The 16,547-nt window shown below is 40.8% G+C and overlaps 2 long non-coding RNA genes across 4 annotated transcripts in view; one reads left to right on the top strand and one right to left on the bottom strand.

Moving 5' to 3' along the window:
• The window catches only part of LOC126470076 (uncharacterized), a 134,696-nt gene extending 132,919 nt beyond the window's left edge, over window positions 1-1,777 (bottom strand). For 2 of the 3 annotated variants that reach the window (XR_007586118.1, XR_007586119.1), the window contains exon 1: window positions 1,643-1,739. This is a non-coding gene — a long non-coding RNA (uncharacterized LOC126470076). Of the gene's footprint in view, window positions 1-1,642 lie in introns of all 3 variants that reach the window. The other variant, XR_007586120.1, reaches the window with a different exon arrangement.
• Window positions 1-1,782, top strand: part of LOC126470074 (uncharacterized) — a 61,027-nt gene extending 59,245 nt beyond the window's left edge. The window contains exon 2 of the long non-coding RNA XR_007586116.1: window positions 1,632-1,782. This is a non-coding gene — a long non-coding RNA (uncharacterized LOC126470074). The remainder of the gene's footprint in view (window positions 1-1,631) is intronic.
• Window positions 1,783-16,547: the final 14,765 nt, after the last annotated feature.

Raw genomic sequence — 16,547 nt, 5'->3', positions numbered from 1 at the left:
AACCCAAAGAATTTGGCAGCATCTCATTCCATTCAGAGGAACCTACCCCGTGATTGATAATACACGATTTACCCTACTTAATTTATTTGTTTGTATATCTCCGTTATCAGAGAATCTTTTTAGAGTTATAATTCTCAAGATTTATAATTATAAAATATTTCAGGTCAAGGTGCAGCTTATAGTTAAGAGGAGGTGGGTTACAATAAATTTTTGTTTATAACGGATTTGATGGTGAAATACTGTTAATGAAGGTGGATTTGATAGTAATTTAATTTATTTAATTTAACTGATATTGGCACATCGCCCATCGCTCTCATTATTGATTATTCTATTTTATTATTTTAAGGTAGCTTCAATTTAGATGAGATAAGTCGTAACATAGTAGACGTACTGGAAAGTGTATCTAGGAAGAGTTTCAAGATATAACTTATTAGTAAAGTGTTTCATTTACACTGAAAATTTTTCTGTGCAAATCAGGATATCTTGATTATTTATTTAATTATATTTATTTTTTGTTTGTTTAATTATTTAATAAAAAATAATTTCGTCGAATTTTGTCTTAGTATATTTTTTAGAATTGATTTTTTAGATTATAGTTTATTGGTAATGTAATTGTTTTATGAAATATTATTTTAAATTTTAAAAAGTAGATTTTATTTACCAAAATTTTACTATTTACTTTACTTGTCTCGATTTGGGTTGATTTATAAATAATTTATAGTTAATGTATCATAATTATTATTAAATTATTTATAGAAATGAGATGTTAATCGTTTCCCAAGATATCTAGTTTCTTAAGAAAAAATTTAATTTTTTTAAGTTAATTGTTTTTATTTAATTTTTTAAGTATAAATATTAACTTATTTATTCTTTAAGGGATAAGCTTTCAAGTTAATAACCTATAATTTGTTTTATGAAATATAATAGTAAGCTTTAAACCAGCTATCTGTAAGATTACGTTTTAGTTCATTATTTTTTATTTTGATTTTATGAGTATTTTAGGTTTTTTATTAAGATTATTGATTTAATTTTAAAATTTTTGTAATAATGATAGAATTAGTATATTTATTTGTATATAATTTTTACCTTGTGAATTTATTATAAGGAACTAGGCAAAATTGATTTCCGCCTGTTTATCAAAAACATGTCCTCTTGAAAATACTTTGAGGTCTGGCCTGCTCACTGAGCGGATTTTTAAAAAGCTGCGGTATTTTGACCATGCAAAGGTAGCATAAACATTTGTCTCTTAATTAGCGGCTGGAATGAATGGCTTGACGAGAAATCAACTCTCTTAATGAATTTTTGAATTTATCTTTTGAGTCAAAGGCTTAAATTTTTCTTTAGGACGAGAAGACCCTAAAGAGCTTAACATTTTACTTTTATATAGTTTTTCGTTTGTCTTTCTATATTTAATGATGATGTTTTGTTGGGGTGACATGAAGAATAAATAAACTCTTCATTATTATATCATTTATTAATGTTTGTTGTTTTGATCTGTAATTTATGATCATAAGATTAAGTTACCTTAGGAATAACAGCGTAATTGTTTTTGAGAGCTCATATCGACAAAGCAGATTGCAACCTCGATGTTGGATTTAGAAAAATTTTGGGTGCAGTAGCCCAGTAATTAGGTCTGTTCGACCTTTAAATTCTTACATGATCTGAGTTCAGACCGGCGTGAGCCAGGTCGGTTTCTATCCTAAGATTATTAATTCATATTAGTACGAAAGGACCATATGGTTGAAATATTTTTTATTTTATTGATTAAAATTAATTAGATTACTATTTTGACAGATTAATGTGTTGAATTTAGAATTCATTTATGTACGTTTTTTCTACAAATATTATTGATACTTTCTGATTTATTTATGTTTATTTTGAATTTTCTTTAATTAATTATTTGTGTTTTAATTAGTGTTGCTTTTTTAACTTTATTGGAGCATAAGGTTTTAGGTTATATCCAATTTCGAAAGGGTCCAAATAAAGTCGGTTTTGTAGGAATTCCTCCACCCTTTAGTGATGCTGTTAAGTTAATTTGTAAGGAGCAGCCAATTCCTATTATATCTAAATAGTTACTTTATTATTTTTCTCCTGTTTTTAATTTAATAATTTCTTTGGCTGTTTGAGTGATTTTCCCTTACTTAACTTATATATGTTCCTTTTCTTATGGATTTTTGTTTTTTTTATGTTGTACTAGATTAGGTGTTTATACCGTTATAATTGCTGGTTGGTCTTCTAATTCAAATTATTCTTTATTAGGTTCTCTTCGGTCTGTTGCTCAAACAATTTCATTCGAAGTTAGTTTGGCTTTAATTTTATTATCTTTGATTATTTTAATTGGTAGTTTTAACATGTTTGATTTTATAAATTATCAGCTTTATTTTTGATTTATTATTATTTCTTTTCCTTTAGCTTTAGCTTGTTTTGCTTCTTGTTTAGCTGAAACTAACCGTACTCCTTTTGACTTTGCCGAAGGTGAGTCTGAGTTAGTTTCAGGTTTTAATATTGAATATGGTGCAGGCGGGTTTACTTTAATTTTTTTAGCTGAGTATACTCGAATTGTTTTTATAAGAATATTATTAGCTTTAATTTTTTTATGCAGTGATTTTTGTTCTTTTATATTTTTTATTATGCTTGCTGTTATGTCCTTTGGTTTTATTTGAGTACGGGGCACGTTACCACGTTTTCGTTATGATAAGTTATTGTACTTAGCTTTTTGCCTTTATCTTTGAATTTTTTATTTGCTTTGTTGGTTTAAAGATTTTATTTATTTCATTTATTTAGTGAAATTTTTTAAGAAAAGTTAATAGAAGAGTTAAACTTCTAGTTTTACGTTTTCAAAACATATGCTTTTCCTAAACTAATTAACTTATTATTCCTTAATTAGTTTATCTCATGTGTTTGCAACATGAACATTAATTAAGAAGTTTGTAAAGTAGATAATTGTTAAGATTTGTCCGGTTATAATATAAGGTTCTTCAACAGGTCGTTTACCAATTCATGTTAATAAGCATACAACAACTACTATAATTCAGAGTAAAATCTGATTAAAAGGATAGAATTGAATACCTCGGAATGGTGTTTTATTAGAAAATGGTAAAATTATTAAGATTCTAATTGATAAGAATAATGCAATAACACCTCCTAGCTTATTAGGGATTGATTGTAGAATTGCATATGCAAATAAGAAATATCATTCTGGTTGAATATGAACAGGGGTTACTAATGGGTTAGCAGGTACAAAATTATCTGGATCCCCTAGGAAGTAAGGATTAATCAAGCACAGTTTAATTAATAATGCTGTTATTAATACAAATGTAATAGAATCCTTGTAAGTAAAGTGTGGGTGAAATGGAATTTTTTCAATATCTCCATTTAGGCCTAAGGGGTTATTAGACCCTGTTTGGTGAAGAAAGGATAAATGAATTGCTGCCATTGCAGCAATAATAAATGGTAGTTCAAAATGGAATGTAAAGAATCGATTTAATGTTGCATTATCAACAGCAAACCCTCCCCACACTCATTGAACTAAATCTGTTCCTAAATATGGAATTGCTGATAATAAATTAGTAATTACTGTCGCACCTCAAAATGATATTTGACCTCAAGGTAAAACGTATCCTATAAATGCAGTTGCTATAACTAAGAATAGAATTACTGTACCAATTATTCAGGTGTGTATGTATATGTAAGATCCGTAGTAAATTCCTCGTCCTACATGTAAATAAATACAAATAAAAAATATAGAAGCTCCATTTGCATGTAAGGTTCGAATAACTCAACCATTATTTACGTCTTGGCAGATGTGAACTACACTACTAAATGCTATTTCAATATTTGATGTATAATGTATAGCTAAAATAGTCCAGTTACAATTTGAATTACCAAACATAACCCTAGTAGGGACCCAAAATTTCATGAAAATGAAATATTTGTTGGTGCGGGTAAATCAACTAAAGAGTTATTAATGATTTTAATTAAAGGATGTCTTAATCGTAAGGGTTTATTCATTAGTAAACTATCTTATTTTACGAATAGGCCCCTGGTTAATATTAGTGATTTTAACAACTGCTAATAGTGCTAAAAATAAATAAATTATTATTATTATTGTGATAATGAATGTTGGTCTATTATATAGTTTTTCTAAAGATGTTGTTATTTCTTGATAATTGATTGAATTATCAATATTTATAGTTTCAGTATTCTTGAAAAAGTCTATAAATATTGTTATATCTAAAATAATTAATGTTGATATAATAAATACTCATATTGTTAAGGTAATAATTATCGTAATTGATTTGGGTTGAAATATTTCGTTTGATACAATTCTCGTAATATAAATAAATAGAACTAATATACCACCAAGAAACATTAAAAATAAAATATATGATAATCAATATCTTTCCATTATTGTTCCTGTTATTAGTCCAACTAGAAAAGTTTGTAGGATAATGAAAAGCATTATTGATATTGGGTGTCTTAATTTATTAAAATTAATATTTATTACGTTTGATAGTGATATAATTATTATTTTGATCATTTCAGGGGTTAGTTTATTAAAAATATCGGTTTTGGGGACCGATGATGGAAGCTTTTCCACCTCTGAAGTCTTAAAAGTGGGGGCTGGACTTATTTCCGGTTTACAAGACCGGCGTTTTTTTAAACTATTAAAACTAATGTTTATATTCTCTGTCTTTACTTCTTTATTGGTTTATTTTGCTGGTGTTTATGTTTTTTCTTCTAAACATAAGCATTTATTAATGGTTCTTTTGAGATTAGAATATATTGTTCTTTCTTTATTTATATTAGTTATTGTTTTTCTTATTGAGTTTGATTATGATTATTTTTTTCCTTTTTTTGTTTTTTCTGTTTGTGAAGGTGATTTAGGTCTTTCTAATTTAGTTTCAATAATTCGTTCTCATGGAAATGATTTTTTTAATTCTTTTGGTTTATCTTTATGTTAAAGTATTTATTTATAACAATTTTTTTGATCCCTCTTTGTTTGGTTAAAAATTGTTGATGGTTGGTCCATTCTTTAATATTTCTGTCTAGTTTTGTTTTTATGATTTGTGTTTATTCATATGCAGATTTGAATATAATTAGATATTATTTTGGTATTGATTATTTTTCTTTTAGTTTGATTTTGCTTAGTTTTTGAATTTGTTCTTTAATAATTACTGCTAGAGGTTCAGTTTATTTAAGTTCTTATCATTCTATTTTTTTTGTCTTTATGGTCTTAATTTATGGTGATCGCAAGGCCAAAGCCTCACCAGGCACTGATTTTCAGACTGTCGCCACTCACAGACAATCTGGCTAGCCCACAAATAGCTTCTTTCCTACCCTCTCGTATTTTGTCATGACTAGTCTCTTGTGTTCTAGGACCAATAAAGTTTCACAACTGTCCCTCTCTCTCTTTTTTATTTTGCAGAGAACTCTCTCACATTATCATTGACAACAATGTCCTAACATTGTTATTCTCCATTTAGATCTCTGAGCAGCAAAGCGCAGTTTGCATTTATTGATTTTTGCCTTAACTGGCTGAGAGCAAATATTGAATTTTCCAAGCACTCACAGTTTTTGACACCATATAACAACAGCAAATATAGGCTTTTGACAAAATGGTTTCAACAGGTCATGTGTGGCGCCAAGCTTGATTTGTAACTATAAAAATTTAAATTTTGAAAAACTGAGCATTTATCAACTTTTGAAAAAAATGCTTCTCCATTGGATTATCAGGGGCAACAGTTCAACAAAAGAAAAAGAAAATCCCAAAATCTAACATTTATACTGAAGATGGTTGGTACTGTACACATACCCTATAATGATCAAGATAATCATAAAACTGTACTAATAGTATACCACCATAATGTCCAGTCACTATATAACAAAACAGATGAATTAAATGTGTTGAAAGGGAGTGGATTTCGAAATGTTTCTATATTGTTCCTTTCTGAACACTGGCACTATATAAACTCAATAAAAACATTCTCCCCCTAAATCTTTACTCAGGTTGAGCTCTGCAGACTTACTGCAGATATGTGGGGGAGTAGATATCTGTTATAAAAATAATACAGAAGTCAGTAGTCTGCCAGTAACCCTCATACCCTACATTCTAAAATTCACAGAAGTTCTCCTGCACAACTTGCAGAATTAGTACTACTGGAAGAAAGGATATTGTTGAACTTAGCCACAGCCTTCAAGACTGTATCCAGAATTGTGTGCTCTTCAGTGAAGTGTGCACTGATATGAAAGTTCCTGGCAGATTGAAACTGTGTGCTGGACTGAGATTTGAACCTGGCCAAGTTCTCTACTGACTGAGCTATCCAAGCACAGCTGACAAGCGATCCTCACAGCTTTACTTCTACCAGTATCTCATCTCCTGCCTTCCAAACTTCACAGAAATTCTCCTGCATAACTTGAGGGATTACGCCCCTGGAAAAGAGGATACTGCAGAGACATAGCTTAGCCACAACCTGGAGAACTGAAATTTCCACCCTGCAGCAGTATGTTGATATGAAACTTCTTGGTTGATTAAGACTTTATTCCAAACTGGGACTCCAACGTGGGACCTTCGGCAAGTGATTTGTCAGCTGAGCTATGCAAGCATGATGCTAAGTATACTAATACTTATTTATTCCCATTTTAGTTTGAATCCTTCATGGCCACCATGTGTCAAGTATTTGAGTTTGAGGCCAAAGAAATACAGGCCATCTTTAGGAAGATTTGTTAACAGCAGTGTTACTTCCAGTGTACATCTGTGAATTATCCCACTAATGGAAGCCGTTGAGGGAGGTGGTACCTATATCTCATAATTAACCCTCGTAAATCAACAATGAACTCTCATGAAGTATAAAATAAATTTTTCTTTAGATGGAGTTAAGTGATCAGTACAATTTCTCCTTTTTTGCTATTGGTGGCACATTGAATTCTGCCTGTACCATGCTAGTGAAAATGTTGCCGAGACATCTGTAAACATAGCACAGAGGTTAGAAATCGTATTTTAAACAGGAACTAGTAATTGGCATTCTGGCAATTTATATTACGATTCTCAAGATCACACAAAAACATGATGTTTATACTTTTTCCACTAGGTACTAGAAATTTAAAGCTCCAGAAAGAATTTTAGTTAATACTTTCTACCGACTATTTTATTGGGATAAAATTTTCTCTGTGCACCGAACTTGTCTACGTCTTCCACCAATTTGAAAACTAAAGACGCTAACTTTTCGTCCTGACAAGTTAAGTCCCTTTACAATCACACAATTACACTTAACGCCAGCACAGTTCAGGAACTATACCCCTTTTTATGCAACAGAACCTTCGTTATAGCTGCCAGTTCATGTTCCTAAAATACAAGGTAAGTGCAGGAAGGTGCACTCGTAAACCGTTGTATTTGACTTTTTTAAAAAGTAACGTTAACCATGAAAAGCGTTACTGAAAATTAAAGAGTTTAGTCCAGAAGCGTATGCATTTTGCGTGAAGAGTTTTGGGAAGCTCTGATTCATTCCTCCATTTTATTCGTGGTCACACGGATGATAGAGATAATCTGTACAATGTATTTCCTGAAGCATGTAGTTACTAATTGTAAACGTTTCATCGTGCTATGAATTTGAGGGTAAGAAAATAATCGAATGTAATTTACATAACTAATAAGCTAGGATATAAAGATTTACATGAGGCCTACATCCATTTACTGGCAATTCTTTTACGGCATTCTTAGAACGCCAACCCCCCTCCTTTCTCCGGGCTCTCGACCGTCAACAGCAACTGTAGAACTACCAAAGTCGCTCTGCAAGTACTGTAGGCGGAGTTAAAGATTTCACAATAGCGCTACACAAATAAGACGTTAATAACTAATAGCCGCAAATGAAACCACAACATCTACAGGGGTAAAGGCAGTGTTAATCTCTCACAAATTGAACTTTTTTTAATTCCCCATCGGGGCGGGCTGGCAACAGCATATGCGCTGCTCTTCAGCTGAAAGACATAGAACAAACAATAGAAGACATTTAAAAATAACAAAGGAGAGAATATGCTGAACATAGATATAAAAAAGGAGGAACATCATGGAAGGCAATAGACAGAAAACGGGGTGACTATAAAATGGAGATAAAAAACTGTTTAAAAGTAGCACACATAAAAAGCCACACACTGCGACAAAAGAACACAAGGCACAGTATGACTGGAGCATAAAAGATATCAACGGATGGCGTAGCACATAACAAACACTGACGGCGAACCTCAAGGCAGTACACAATTAAAATCGCACCTCTTGATGCACAGGAGAAACAGCACTAAACAACAACACTGTTGTGGCACACTGACGATGATGAAAACGGAGGATCTACCAGGCGGAAGGAGATGAGGGAGACCGGAAGAAGGGAGGGAGGGGTAGAGAGGGTGGAGATGAGCAGGGAGGCGTGCTGAAGAGGGCCAGGTAGGGAGGGATGTGGGAAGGAAAGAGACAAGTATGGGTTGCAGGGTCTCAGTGGGGGGGGGGGAAGGAGTCTACTCTGGGAGAAGGAGGGGAGAGGAAAAAGGGGGCCCTGGGGACGGGGGGGGGGAACAAGACCAGGTTATAGTTGGAAGGAAGGCTAGATGTCATGGCGAAGTTCGTTATCCGGGAGGGGGAGGCGTTAGGAAATTCCCTTATGAAGGAGATGGAGGGTGTGGAGGTGAAGAGAGGGAGGGATACAGCGATAGAGGCGCGGCAACAGGCGGGGGGGGTGGGTGGAGAGGAAGGAGGAAACCAGAGGGTGGGGGGGGATCAAGCCTGCGGACAATGTAAAGGATGCAGAGATGTTGGAGGAACAGGAGGAGGTGGGGGAAGGGGATCAGTTCATACAGGAGCCGTGTGGGGGAAGGAAGGCGGATACGGAAGGCAAGGCAGAGCGCATGGCGTTCAAGGATTTGGAGGGCCTTGTAAAAGCGGGTGGGGGCGGAGATCCAGGCAACGCTGGGATAAGAGAGGATAGGATGGATGAGGGATTTGTAGGTGTGGAGGATGGTAGAAGGATGCAATCCCCACATCTGGCCAGACAGGAGTTTCAGAAGGCGGAGGCGGGAATGGGCTTTCTGCTGGAGATGACGGGTCCAGGTGAGGTGTCGGTCGAGGGTGAGGCCAAGGTATTTCAGGGTGGGGGTGAGCTGGATGGGACGACCATAAAGGGTGAGGTAGAAATCATGGAGGCGAAAGGAGCGAGTGGTGTGGCCTATGATGATTGCCTGGGTTTTGGAGGGGTTGAGACGGAGGAACCACTGGTTACACCAAGTGGTGAACTGGTTAAGGTGGGTTTGGAGGGTACGTTGGGACTGTTGAAGGGTAGGATAGAGAGCCAGGAAGGCGGTGTCATCAGCGTACTGGAGAAGGTGGACTGGTGGGGGTGGCTTGGGCATATCAGCTATATACAAGAGATAAAGGAGAGGGGAGAGGTCAGAACCCTGGGGGACGCCAGCCGTGGGATAAAAGATACGGGAGTTGGTGCTGTGGAGGGTGACATAGGAAGGACGGTGCGAGAGGAAGGAAGCAACCAGATGGACAAATTTGATAGGCAGGGCATAGGTTTGGAGTATAAAGAGGAGACCGGGATGCCATACACGGTCATAGGCATTTTGGAGGTCAAGGGAAACAAAAATGGCAGAGCGATGGGAGTTGAGCTGGAGGGACAGATGGTGAACGAGGTTGAGGAGTTGGTCTTCAGCAGAGAAGGAGGGTCGGAAGCCACACTGGGTAAGGGGGAGGAGGTGGTGTTGAGCAAGGTGCTGATGGATATGGTGGGAGAGGATAGATTCAAATACCTTACTGAAGATGGAGGTGAGGCAGATGGGACGATAGGAAGAGGCGGCAGAAGGGGGTTTGTTGGGTTTGAGGAATAAGAGGACGTGGGAGGTCTTCCACAGGTCGGGGTAGAAGCCAGTAGAGAGGATGACATTATAGAGATGGGCGAGGACAGTCAGGAAGGAATAGGGGCTTTCTCGAAGGTGACGGTAGGTGACACAGTCGTGACCAGGGGCCGTGATGCGTTTGGACAAGAGGATAAGTTTGATGTCTTGTGCTGTGATGGGAGTGTTTATGTCGGAGGCGGGCAACTGCCCCAAGTACTGGAGACTAGGAGCAAGTGGAGCGACCGAGGTATCGGCACGTTCCATGACGGTAGGGAAAAGAGAATAATCAATGTGGGGATCATCGGGGATGGAGAAGACCTCGGAAAGGTGGCAAGCGAAGTGGTTGGCTTTACTGAGGTTGTCAGGAAGGGGGTGATCGTTATGGAGAAGGGGGTAGTGGGGAACAGAAAAGGAACCAGTAAGGCGATGGAAGGTGGACCAGTACTTGGAGGAGTTGATAGGGAGGGTGGTGTTGAGTCGTGCGCAGGTCTGGCGCCAGTCTCGGTGTTTCGTTGCTGTAATAAGGTTCCATACATGTTGCTGTATTTGCCGGTGGCGTTGGAGTGTATCCCTGTCACGAGTGCGCAGGAAGAAGCGATAGAGGCAGCGGGATTCAGGAGGAGGACAGCCCACGGTGGGAGAGTGGGACGGTGTGGATGGATGGTTTTAGTAGGAACATGGGGCTCCACGGCGTCAGTAATTACCTTCTGAAGGAAGGACGAGGCGTGGATGATGTCAGGATGGCGATAGGTAAGAGGGTGGCTTTCGACCTGGGTGGAGATGGAGTCCTGGTAGGCATCCCATTTGGCACGGTGATAGTCATGGACGACCTTGGGAGGGGGTGCAGGGTGCGGAGCTGGAGGGGGGCCGTGAGCAGACGTTATGGTGAGAAGGACAGGGAGGTGATCACTACCTGCGGGGTCAAGGACGGTGACAGCGATACGCCCAAGGAGGTTGGCGGAGGCAATGACAACATTGGGGGTGGTGTCACTTTCAGGTCGGGTGTGCTGGGGAAGGGGAACAAGGTCACCTTGGATCGTGGAGAGGATCTGATGCCACCGCCAAAGGGCAGCAGGAGTGCGGCTAAGGATGTTGAGGTCGGAGACAATGACATAGGCGGAGAAGGTGCGGTCAATGTGCGGGATGAAGTCATAAGGAAGAGGAGCAGTGGAGAGGACATAGATGGAGACACAGGTAATGGTGAGAGAGGGGAAGAAAACGCTAAGGATAAGGTGTTCAGTGGGGTCATTGAGGAGAGGTTGTGGCCAGACAGGAATATGCTTAAGGTGGCCAATCGCAACTCCACCCTGCGCACGAGGACCAGGATCATCAGTGTGGTGGAGGATATGGGGAGAGGTGCGGATGAATGGTGGGGCTGAAGAAAGGTTTTGTTCAAGAGGAAGGTGTCGATCTGGTGATGGGAGAGGGTGTGCATGAGGAGGTATTTGTTGGAGCGGAAGGAACGAATGTTCTGGAAGAGGATGCGACACTCGTGCCGTGCCATGGTGGGAAGGAGGGGGGGAAGAGAGGGAAGGGAAGAGACTTAAACTAGGGTGTCGAGGCGGGTGAAGTGGGCTTGGTTGTGGGAGTAAGTGGCCAAGGTGTTCGGGTGGAAAACGGAGCGAGTGGCAAGGGAGATTTGTTGGAAGGTGTGGGGGCGCTGAAAAGGGTGAATGTTTTGGAGTACAACGGTAAGGAACCGGATGATGTCCTCGGCCGTGGGGGTGGACGGAGGGAATTGTTGGGATGGACAGGGGGATCGATGGGACAAACTGGGACTGTAAGCTCAGGGGTGGCTGGAGGGGGTTTAGCTTTACACTTGTGGGAGTAGGTGGGGTGGGGGCCATTGCAGGTATTACAGGAAGGAGGAGCAGCGAGGTTGGGGCAGTTCTTAAGAAAGTGGGAGGCCTTGCAATGGGGACAGGTGGGGGGGTTTTTGCAGTTGGGAGTCAGGTGGTCATTGTACATCAGGCACCGCTGGCAACGGTAGGATTGGGGAGGGGATTTGGAGGATTCAACAGGGTGGTGACGGTGGTATATCGGGGCACCCTGGGTGAAGAGATGGTCAATGGATGGGGCGGACTCAGAGAATACACACATGATGTGGGTGGGACCAGAGGCATTGTGGATACAGCAGGCAGAGCGGATTTCCAAGACCGAGCGAGAGTTCAGTTCTTCCAACACTTCATCCTCCGTGATCACCGGGCTGAGCTCGGTGATCACAGCAGTGTAGGTAGGGGCGACGAGGAGGCTGGGGCTGATGAGGAGTGGAAATGGAAAGGAAGGGTGTCAGAGAGGCGTGGGGACCAAACATAACTTGTGGGAGTTTTCGCAGGAGATCTGTGTGAAAAGATGGGGACGGGGACTCGATAAGGATTGAGTCCCTGCAGGGAATGAGTTGGGAAATGGGAGCACCAGGTAAGTACTTTCGTATCTCCACAGTGAGGGTACGAGGATCGAGGAACTTAGGATCGGGAGTTGACAGGACAAAGGTGTGGAGGGTGGGGGCCGAGGTATGGGTGGCAGGAGGAGGGGTGGTGTCCATGGAGATGGCAGGAGGAGGGGGAGGTGGTGGTGACTTTTTGTGGGAAGTGGCGGGAGCAGAGTCGGTAATGACGCGCTTTTGGGGTTTTTTGGAGACTGGAGGCTGGGAGGAGGGGAGAGGGATGGGGAGGAGAGGGAGGTTGTGGGTGGCAGATCCCTGTGGCGTAGTGGAGGCGCCGGGAGAAGCAGCTGGTTCAGTGGTGGCGATGGTGGCTCGGCGCGACGTGATGCGTGCAGGAGATGCAGATGATGAAGTGACGGGGTGGGTGAGAGAGGGGAAGCCAACCACCTCAGGGGCGGCGGCAGAGGCGTACGTGAGGGCGGGGGTAGTACTGGGAGCTGTTGAGGGTGTGGAGGCTGGAGGAAGGGTGTAGAGGTGTGGGTATACAGCAGGGGAGGAGATAGGGGGATGGGTAAGTGGGGGAAGGGGAGGGGAGATGTAAGGAGGGAGGCCAGGGGCGGCACTCCAGGAAGTGATTGTGGGAGAGGGGGAGGGGGAGGTGTAGGTGACAGGGGAGGTGGGATTACTCATAGCAGACGAACGGCGACAGACGGGCAGCAGGTGGCGGCAGACAGACAGCAGGCGGTGGCGGTGGCGGTGGCGGTGGCGACGAACAGACAGCAGGCGGTGGCGGTGGCGATGAACAGACAGCAGGCGGCGGTGGCGACAAACAGACAGCAGGCGGCGGCGGCGGCGGCGACGACGGCGACGACGAACAGACAGCAGGCGGACGGACGGACAGCTACAGCAGCAAGCGGCGGGTGGGCGGGCAGGCAGACAGACAGACAGAATATTCAAAGATGGAGATTCCACCCTGAGAGTAGCCCAAGCTTTGCAATCTGACGCTTTCGAAGGATGGGATCCAACCCTCTAGATGCAAATTGAATGTGGCAGTTTCGCAGTTTATCGGCTGCAGCAGTACCGATAGCTAGCGAGCGCAGAATCACTGAAATGAAATTTATTGTCCTTATCTATCCTTAAACCTATAATATCTTGTTTCAGTTAATTCATTTTGAGTTTTAAACTCAATAGATATGGATTATGGTACATCATTTGTGTAATAAACTGCACAGAAGTGGACGGAGACCCCGTTACGTTGTGTTTCTCAACCGCTATACGAGATGGCAGCATATGCATAATATTCTTGTGATGTAAATGATGTCCACAAAGCAAACCCTATTGGAGTGTATTTATCATCTTTTTTTAATAAATGTGTGTCGAGATAAAATGAGAAAACAGGTACACTGCACATGTTGAGCACGTTTTCAATTTTTATTTGCATATTTCGCAAGTAATGGGAATGGAAATCTCCCAAAAAAAAAAAAATTGCAGTTGGGACTCCCTCTGAAGTCATAATTAATTATGTGCATATTAGTTGATAATAAACCTCTACAAACGAAGGGGAGTGCTTAAAGATTATTACAGAGTTTTTTACCCTTCAACTATTGTGCCGGTATACTATATTAATTTTTTTTTCTTTATTGTATTTCAATTCCCCATTGGGGCGGGCTGGCAGCAGCATATATACTATATTAAGAGCCACTACTGTATTTGAACGCATACGGTACTGAATGTTCGTTAGAGCGTGGAATGTTGTCATAAACTAATTTATTGTCCATACATAATGGACCAGAGGTGTTTCCTTAAAAGTTATTTGTCTGCGTTATTATTACTATGTAAATGATTCCCAGGGGAATGACATGCAGGTGCTCTTTACTGGGCCTATGTAATAGCACTTCAGTTTTAACAGCGTTTCTTGCATAAGATGAGAAAAAGAAATTGCACTCATTTTGATTAGGGCTTTTTATGTGACTTTCACTGCCGGATTATAAGTTGTATTTTTGTATCACTGGATACTGTTAGTACTGTAAGAGATCAGACTTTTTTTTAATAACCGTGTTGTACTGCTGTAGCCTACACGCTGTATTCATAAATGAGCAGTTGTCATTGGAAAGGATATTCCTGTACGAAACGTTATCATAGCTAATATTTGTTCTGAGACATTGAGATATTGATATTACTGGTACAACATCTCTGATTCTAAGCATATCACAATAAATTGACATAGTGCAACAGTGATTAATAATTTAATTTTGTCGCAATGTCGATGACACCTTCGTCATACAGCCACGTGGAAAAGACTGGCTGAATTATTTTCTCATGCATCTCAATTCCATATACGAACATCAGTTTTACATGGAAGTCTGGATTATTTTCAGAATGATATTTTCACTCTACGGTGGAGTGTGCACTGATATGAAACTTCGCGGCACATTGAAACTGTGTGCCGCACTAAGATTTGAACCTGGGACTCTCACATTTTGTGGGCAAGTTCTGTACTAACTGAGCTATCCAAGCACAGCTTACAGCCCATCCTCACAGTTTTATTTCGGTCAGTATCTCACCTCCTGCCTCCCAAACTACACAGAAACTCTCCTGTATAATTTGCAAGACTTCTCTTCTGGAAAAGAGAATACTGCAGAGACATAGCTTAGCCACAACCTGGAGGATTGAAATTTCCACCCTGCAGCAGTATGTTGATATGAAACTTCCTGGTAGATTAAAACTTTGTTGCAAACTGGGACTCCAACCTGGAAACTTCCACCAAGTGCTCTATCAACAGACCTATGCAAGCATGATGCGAAGTATACTAATATTTATTCATTCTCATTTTACTTTGGATCCATCATGGCCACCATGTGTCAAGTATTTGAGCTCAAGGTCACAGATATACAGGCTGATAAAATTCTTATTACTTTTTTAATAATTGAGAATGAAAAATAACATGTGGTGCCATAAACATAGTCAGTGTTGAATGGACAGCACAATAAGGCTAGAGGTGGGGTTGAGTGCACCACATGTGGTTACCTGGATTGGAATTTCAATGTGTTTGTGCCCAATGTGGGCTCTGTTGAGAGAAAGAGGCAGATTATACACAAGTGTTGTGTAAAAACTCTCACATACTGTTACTGTGGTCATTGGTGGGTACAGCTTCTGAAGGAGCTGCTCATTATATCCCAATATAAGACTGAGTGCTCAGTAAGATCAGCTTTAACTCACAATTGGTGTGAAATACGGATTTGTGGCAACACTGACGTGCCATAACATCTCTGGTGCACAAAAACTCTTTGGGCCAAGGCGGCCATTATGAACTGTCTATGTGATACTTTCGATGTGTAATGACATATATCCAAAGTGTAACAGTAAAAATGTGCTCATTGTTTTAACAAGTGGATCAACGGGTTGTTATTTATAACGATAAGGACCCAAATACCCACATTGGTTATCCCGATGACAGTTTGTGACGCTCTTCCCGTGTTCTACGTGAGTTTAATAACAATAACAATCATGTGCGTACGGGTGAACCGCCTGTATCATCATGTGGCCTACGCAACAAGGTGTACTGCCGTACGATTTCTACGGTCAGAATCCGACCATGCCACCCACCTACACTACGCATGGACTCTATACATCGAACATTTCGAGGCCCTCCGACCTGCTAGTGGATTGCAGTACCACAACACTCACAGACAACGCATACATACCGCCCGCCATCTTGCCTCAAGATCGTTCTTCCGAACATACAGGACAAAGTGTGAAAAGAGTTCCGGACATTCCACCGCCAACGTCGCATGCTCAGGGGTATGCAACCTCCCTCAGAACTTTGCACCAACTTTCAGAGCAGTCCCACTACACGGTTGCTACATCATCCGCGCTGCAAATTGGTTCCGCGCCTGGCTATGCACAGCCTCAATTTTCTGATCAAACTGAACAGTGTATAATGAATGTGACCTCTCCTAGTATGTCGCCCACTTTTGCTAGACATCAGATAGCAATAACAACTCATCCGAGGGGTGTATCAGTTTACGGGCCCCCAGGCCTACCCCCCCCCCCCCCCCGGCAGACGCCATATTGACTACTCCCACACCTGTGGCTCTTACACACCCAGTGGTCACGGATTCCAAACCAACTAAGTTACCTAAACTGCCGACTTTTGCAAAAACGCAGCCCAACACATGGTTCGTGTTACTCGACTCTATTTCCGCCGCCACAGGCATTGACTCAGAAGAATCACGTTTCGTGTGTTTGGTGGGACATTTGCGTGACCATTTGGATT

Source organism: Schistocerca serialis, chromosome 3, assembly GCF_023864345.2.
Source record: "Schistocerca serialis cubense isolate TAMUIC-IGC-003099 chromosome 3, iqSchSeri2.2, whole genome shotgun sequence".
Taxonomy (NCBI): domain Eukaryota; kingdom Metazoa; phylum Arthropoda; class Insecta; order Orthoptera; family Acrididae; genus Schistocerca; species Schistocerca serialis.
The sequence above is the reverse complement of the archived record's forward strand: the minus strand, read 5'-3'. Positions and strand labels throughout refer to the sequence as shown.